Source organism: Leptinotarsa decemlineata, unplaced genomic scaffold (assembly GCF_025532065.1).
Source record: "Leptinotarsa decemlineata unplaced genomic scaffold, Ldec_3_MD MMD2_tig00002974_RagTag_RagTag, whole genome shotgun sequence".
NCBI classification, from domain to species: domain Eukaryota; kingdom Metazoa; phylum Arthropoda; class Insecta; order Coleoptera; family Chrysomelidae; genus Leptinotarsa; species Leptinotarsa decemlineata.
Genome location: NW_027412578.1, coordinates 12,132,308 through 12,139,003, shown reverse-complemented (window position 1 = coordinate 12,139,003; position 6,696 = coordinate 12,132,308).

The following is a 6,696-nucleotide window of genomic DNA, read 5'->3' as shown; positions in this document are numbered from 1 at the left end:
AACAACTAAGGCAAAATATAAATTATAGTTCAAAACCACCTCCACAAGACACATAAACAACAGTTGTTTTGTTATTTATTTATATAGAGGAAGATAGGTTAGGTGCACAAAATGTCATATATCACAGAATGTCTCGGAATTCGGAACATAAGTAAACAGAACAGCAGGCCTCTGAAATATGTCATCTTTGTTTGTCTCATACAGGTAACAGATTCATTGTCCTTTATTAGCTATAACCGATGTTGCCAAATGGTGAAATAGAAACGAATCCCTTTGAATGTTGAATGCAATATTTTTTAAGTATTTAAATAATTTTTTAAAGAAAAAGGTTGGAATGACAAGTTTAAAGTGCGTTGTTTTAGAGCTCTTTCATGAAAACTACTTGATTTTCATCAGGAGGAACATTTCCCATTGGAATTAGAAATGTTTGTAATCAGATTTTTCAAGGTCAAAACACAAGTACTATAGGATAATCCTTAATGAACTCTGAGAGCGGGGCAGTGTGAATGTAGCGATTCCCATTGGATTTGAATCGTTGGAGATTGAATCCATTCGGAAAAACGTTGTCAGCAAGATTATTTCACATAAATGCAGTTCTCCAAATGAAAGAGTTTTCAAACAGTATAGTTCGAGGTGTACTAAGTTCAACCTTAAACAAATGAGCAGCCACAGGGACATATCTCCAATCTTTCTTCGATGTTCCAGACTATCAAGGCTGCAAGTGATGTTCGCGTCTAAAACCAGGCGGATGGCCCTTTTTTGGATGGAGGCCCTTCAGGGTATGTTTGGGGAGGGAGTTCCATACATGAAAACAATACTCCAAAGAAGGTCTAATCTGAGCTTTATAAAGCATCAGAAATTGCTGAATTGTGTTCAGTTTTCTAATTCGAAACAGTGTTCCAAGTTTTTGAGAAGCAGCCTTTGCAATTCGAGCGACATGATTCTGCCAAGACACATTGGTGACCACTTTAATCGCCGTCATTATTATATCCGGTTCGGAGGCATTTATCGTTTTGGGAGAAAGCCGATGCCTAGTTTTTTGTGGCTTTTGTGGTGTTTGCAGCTTTCTTGTTGTTTTGAGGCGAAGAACGAAAATATCGATGGTATGTAAGACGCACCAGAGTGCTAGTGTGTGAGAGTGTGTTAAACTGGCTCTGTATTGGTTTTATTTGAAGAACTTTTGTAATTGTAGTTCAAGCAAAATATGAAGTAGAACATAGGAATATCAGAAAAAGAAAACAGAGTTCCAAATCTCTTGAACTGCGAGTTCAATGCATGTTTTTAACATATCACAAGAAATAAAGCAGAGTTTGTTTCCATTCGTATAAAAAATCTTGATCAGAATTTCAAGAACTTTGAAACTGAAATCAATTGATATACTGTACCGATTGGGCTTTATCATCTGTCACGAAACCTGTTGAAAAATCTTCGCCAAATTTCTATACACCTTAATGATAACTTTCTATCGTTCCTGAAGTCATGTTCACCTCGTTTGTTCCATCTGATTTGTTCCCACAGGATGAAAAAATATTGTCTACCCTCTACTCCAGAACACGCTCACAGAATTTATGTTACCCACTTGACCACCACCATATATCCAGTCAGCGGCGACAGTTTGTAGTATTTTGTAATTCTACGCTCATCACGTCATCTTGTACAAAAAACAAGAGTGATGATGAACGGCAATTTCATTTAAAAAAAATGTGAAACAAATTGGGTTTTCGCATGTTCAGACGTATAACTAATACCACGAACGAGTCTGGAAGACTGGAGAAAATGAGAACAGGGGTTGTACGCTCTGAACACACAGGTATTTGGTAGCTAATATCCAGAAAGGTCACTTATAGATACGAGTACATAGGTAGATCAGTATCGATAGTCGTGAAAGCCGATAATATTGAATCATCATGTTACAATTGAATCAAATAATTTAGAAAACAGTTTCTACATGAATAGCATTTTACAAGTATTTTTCATGAGGGAAAATTTCGGGAACGAGGTTTCTACTATCAACGAGAATGATAATGTTTCCTACTCATTCACCAAAATCGAACACCTGTTCATGAAGATGCAGTTTAGTGAGAATGTATCATCTTTTCCACCAACCGATTTCCTAGTCTCTGAAGTCCACTAGATACTCGTTAGAACAACAAAAGGATTATTCCGAATTCTTGGGGTTCTTTTGAATACTTTTCATGGGCAGGAAAATAACAGATTCAATAAACCTGACAGCTCTGGATTGAATGATTCCGTACAGTCTATCCCGTTTTGTGTTTGTAGATCTTTTGCTGACGAAATTATCACCAGTTCACTTTGTATTACATGTTCGAAAAATAGCAAAAACGTTTTCGACTTTCTGGAACTTCAGCTAGCGCTTCCTAATATGACCGATAATAAGTGCGTACAAAGCTTATTGTTAAATCCTCTGAAAATGGAACTTTCAACGGGTGATGATCAACTATATCGCCAAAATGCGCCAAACTAAGTGACTATTGTGAGACAACAAGTACAGCTGAGACACCATTCAATCTAATAATAAGACTGATGATCTTCAAACATGAGTCAACCTCTGAGGGAAGCACCAATATCTCCAGATGATGTGGTGGTCATCTTCGATGACTGAATACTAGGGCTGCGTAAAGCGTATTCATGTTGACTCGGATAGTCTGGTGTGCTATTACTTGTATCTGGATTAGGTAAATTATCAATAACATTCTCGGACCCTTTTCTACATGCCGTCAGGCTGTTTGCTATTTTTGAACTTCTTGAAATGGAATTCCATATTCGGTTCACAGCTTCCTCTTTTCTGTCGAAACTATCCGTATGTTTGTGGAACTCTATTGGCTCTCGTATCACTCTGCTACGCTGATCGGTGACAATAAGTTTCTTGTTTTCAAATATAACTTAATTCTCTAGAGGTGATTTTAACCTGTTAGCAACCCGAAAATAGATGTTTTAGTTAGTGATCTGACGTGATCATCAAATCACGAGTATGATGATTTCAAGGTGCTTAGTGTTCAATTTGTTCTCAATGAAACATTCAAACAAACAAACAACATCCAAATATTCTTCCTCTTGACTTGAAAATTATCCCTCCCTGGACATTACCAATTACTCCCTGAAATACCTATCTCCTCAACTTTCCCAAATACGATACCCTTTCAAATTTCAAATTTCAACAAAATAAGGTTACTTGGACAATTTTATGAATAAAAGTACTCGTGTGGAAAGTCGATCGGAGCAACGAGTCTTGATAAAAATGTAGTTCTACTCGACGACATCAAACCCGCTCGTCCACCATTATTTGAAATGAATAATTGTCAAAGCAGGAGGCAAAGGTGGTAATCCCTATATAATAATGAACTCAGAGCCATTAATCCGAATCTAGTCACTCAAAATTACCGAGCTCTCACCCGCAAACAGCAAGTTTTACTTACACGCCTGAGAATTGGACATACGAAATTTACCCATCTACATCTCCTAAAGCATGAAGAGCTTCGCATTTGTGATACCTGCAGTGTGACGATGAGTGTTGAACATTTCATCTCTGATTGCCCAGCTTTCAATGGAGAAAGACAATTTTTCGGATTACCAAGCGACCTCACCAATGCATTGGATGGTACGAACTTTACTTCCCTTTTTAGTTTTTTGGCATCTCTAACAAAATTTGATGTACCTACTGTAACAGCTGATAACCCTAGTGGTCGATGCGGTGTTTTTCCTTTTAAATAAAAAAAAAACATTCATTGAGAGTTCACTTTCCGTGACATTGAAATATGAAAGGTTAGCCTCGCTCCAGTCCCCGATACTCTGAACTAAATAACGTCGACACCTGAGATATGTCGCTGGTTATATCAATATGAGTCAGTGCTTGAAATATATCTCACAGGGGACCAACACATCGTGAAATGTATTGAGTAGGAATACATTCACTTTGTTGAAAAGTAGGATTTGATTGGACGGCTTTGGACCAACCTACCTATCTGTTTAAATCTGTTTGAAATCTGTTTTCCCGTTAATCAGCTGTCGCCCCCATACGAACGACAACTCTCAGAAGTTGAGAAACTTGTGCGAGCTAAGGACTAACGAGGTCTTACCTTTTAACGTGTGATTCCTAACATGGTTGCAGAATCATCCTCGCTTCAACCAGATAAATTCTCTTGAGAAAAATATCTGGTCGAGGCGGGAATCGAACCCACGATCTTCCGATCGTGAGTCGGGCGCACTACCACCGCGGCCAATTCCACAAGTCGTCTCCATACATGAAATGTTTACTGAATGAATCATTGATGTGAAATTAAGAATTAAAGGCCTAACACGAATTCTTTCAAAAAGGAACTTCAGCTTCGTCAACTTTCAATTGACTTACCTTTTGTCACACAATTTCCGGAATATTTTTTGGTCATCAGAGGTGACCAAAAGGAATCACACGTTAAAAGGTGAGACCTCGTCAGTCCTTAGCTCGCACAAGTTTCTCAACTTCTGAAAGTTGTCTTTCGTATGGGGGCGACAGCTGATTAATGGAAAAACAGATTTTAAACAGATTCAAACAGATTAACTCAGGATGTAAAAGACGCTGAGAAAGCTAGCGAAATTGCAGGAAAAACTTTATAATATAATAATGATATGTTTATTGTTGCATATACTGATATAAATCATATGGATTACACAGAAATCTATACCTTGTTCGCGATGAGAGTATATTGTAAATTGGTTATGTTTGAGATAAGTGATACAGGCCTATAGTTACACAGTAAAATTTATACATTACCAACAGAATGCTTCCAATGTAAAAAGCATTCGGACAATCGCTCATATAAAATAAAATATACTCACCGAAAAACTTCCACAGTTAGAAACTAGTTTATATCAGGTATGGTGCGGGAAATGTGAAAAATGATCCAGATTCTGGTTTTTCCTGCAGTACCGCATATTGCGTCGCTTCTTCCATATTTTTGTGTCCGAGATTTCTCCGATGAAATATCATTTCGGATACGAGCTACAAAAAATTTATGCCACTGTGGAAATGATTGGTCATATTTCTGCGTCAGGAATATTCAAATATTCATCTATAACCGCCTAACAAGAACGAAAGTGATATTTTGTGTTGGAAGTACGATATGTTTCTGCTCTAGCCGTCGATATGTTAGTTCCAGGTTTGTATTTCGTTGTTTGCTGAATTAAAAATGAAGGATTCCAAGAAGGAGATTAATAATTTCTGAGAGAATCGCTTCATACAACATTTCAGATTGAGAGGGATATATTTTCTTTCTGATAAAAAAATTATTTGGCTTTTTACTTTTCCATCTTTGAACAACAAATGCGGAAAACTTTTAAAATAAGGAGGAAAACAATTAATTTCAATATGAATTTTGTACAAAGATGTGTAGATTATGCATAAAAGTTGCTTCCGGATACAAACTAGAAAAAACTTCACGAAACAACTTCTCTGAACATTGAATTACACGAAAGGAGCGCTTTTTGAATAACTGATTCTATATGAACATTGAATTATACAAAAAATTACCCTTTTATATTCAATTTGTATTGAAAACTCGATAAAAATTTCAACCGCGTGGAACTCTGCCATCCTGAAAGCGGACTTCGATGTTTCGGATCAACACATTTGACTTATCGCCTCATCAGCACCAATTCGGATAACATTACAAGATGGAATGATTTATAACATTTTTTTATATTGTATGGTGTTTATTTTGAAATTGATACCTTTCTTCATTCTTCGTTAGTTTCCCATAACTTACATTGAGTATACAGGGTGTTTATCGAACATGCGGCAAAAATGAAAGGGTCTATTCTTGACGATATTTTGTCGTCTGATGACTTTTGGTAGGGCGCTTTGTTCCAAAGATACGCAGCGAAAAAAATTCGACAATAACGATTTCTTTCCAAAAATTACATGTAATGTTCCTTAATCTAGAAGAACTGTTGAAAATGACTACCCTCCGCTCGGATACAAAAATCCAATCTTTTCCCCATCGACTCCGAAATCTTTCAAAAACACCAGGATCGTTTCTGATTGTGTCACACCCAGCAAACTGAATGTCTGCAGCTGTTTGTAGTAATCGGAATGTTGTCAATAAGTACCAATGGAATTGTAAAATTTTTCATTACTTGGTAGGCCCCGCCCCGTCTAGTACGCTATACTTTCACTTTGACTACGTTAATAATTTAAAAGCATGGGTTTACAACACCTCCCTGTTACAACCCAGACATGAGTTACTCAGTTTTCTATCATTCCATTGATGACGTCAACAATTCATAGATGGTATAGGAGGCCGAAACGTTAGATGCCATTTTGGGTGGCCCATTTAATGAAGTGGCAGGTATAAGTTGATGAAATGAAAAGATGAAGACATGAACGATTCATGAATTTCAGCAATATCTCATTATTATAGGTTACTTTTCAGGCGTGAAGGATATTTTGAATAGAATATAGAATATAGAATATAGAATATAGAATATAGAATATAGAAAATAAAATATATATAATATAGAATATATTATATATAATATATAATATATAATATATAATATAGAATATAGAATATATGATATAGAATATAGAATATATAATATAGAATATATAATATATTATATAGAATATATTATATAGAATATATAATATATTATATAGAATATATAATATCGAATATTTAATATAGAATATAGAATATT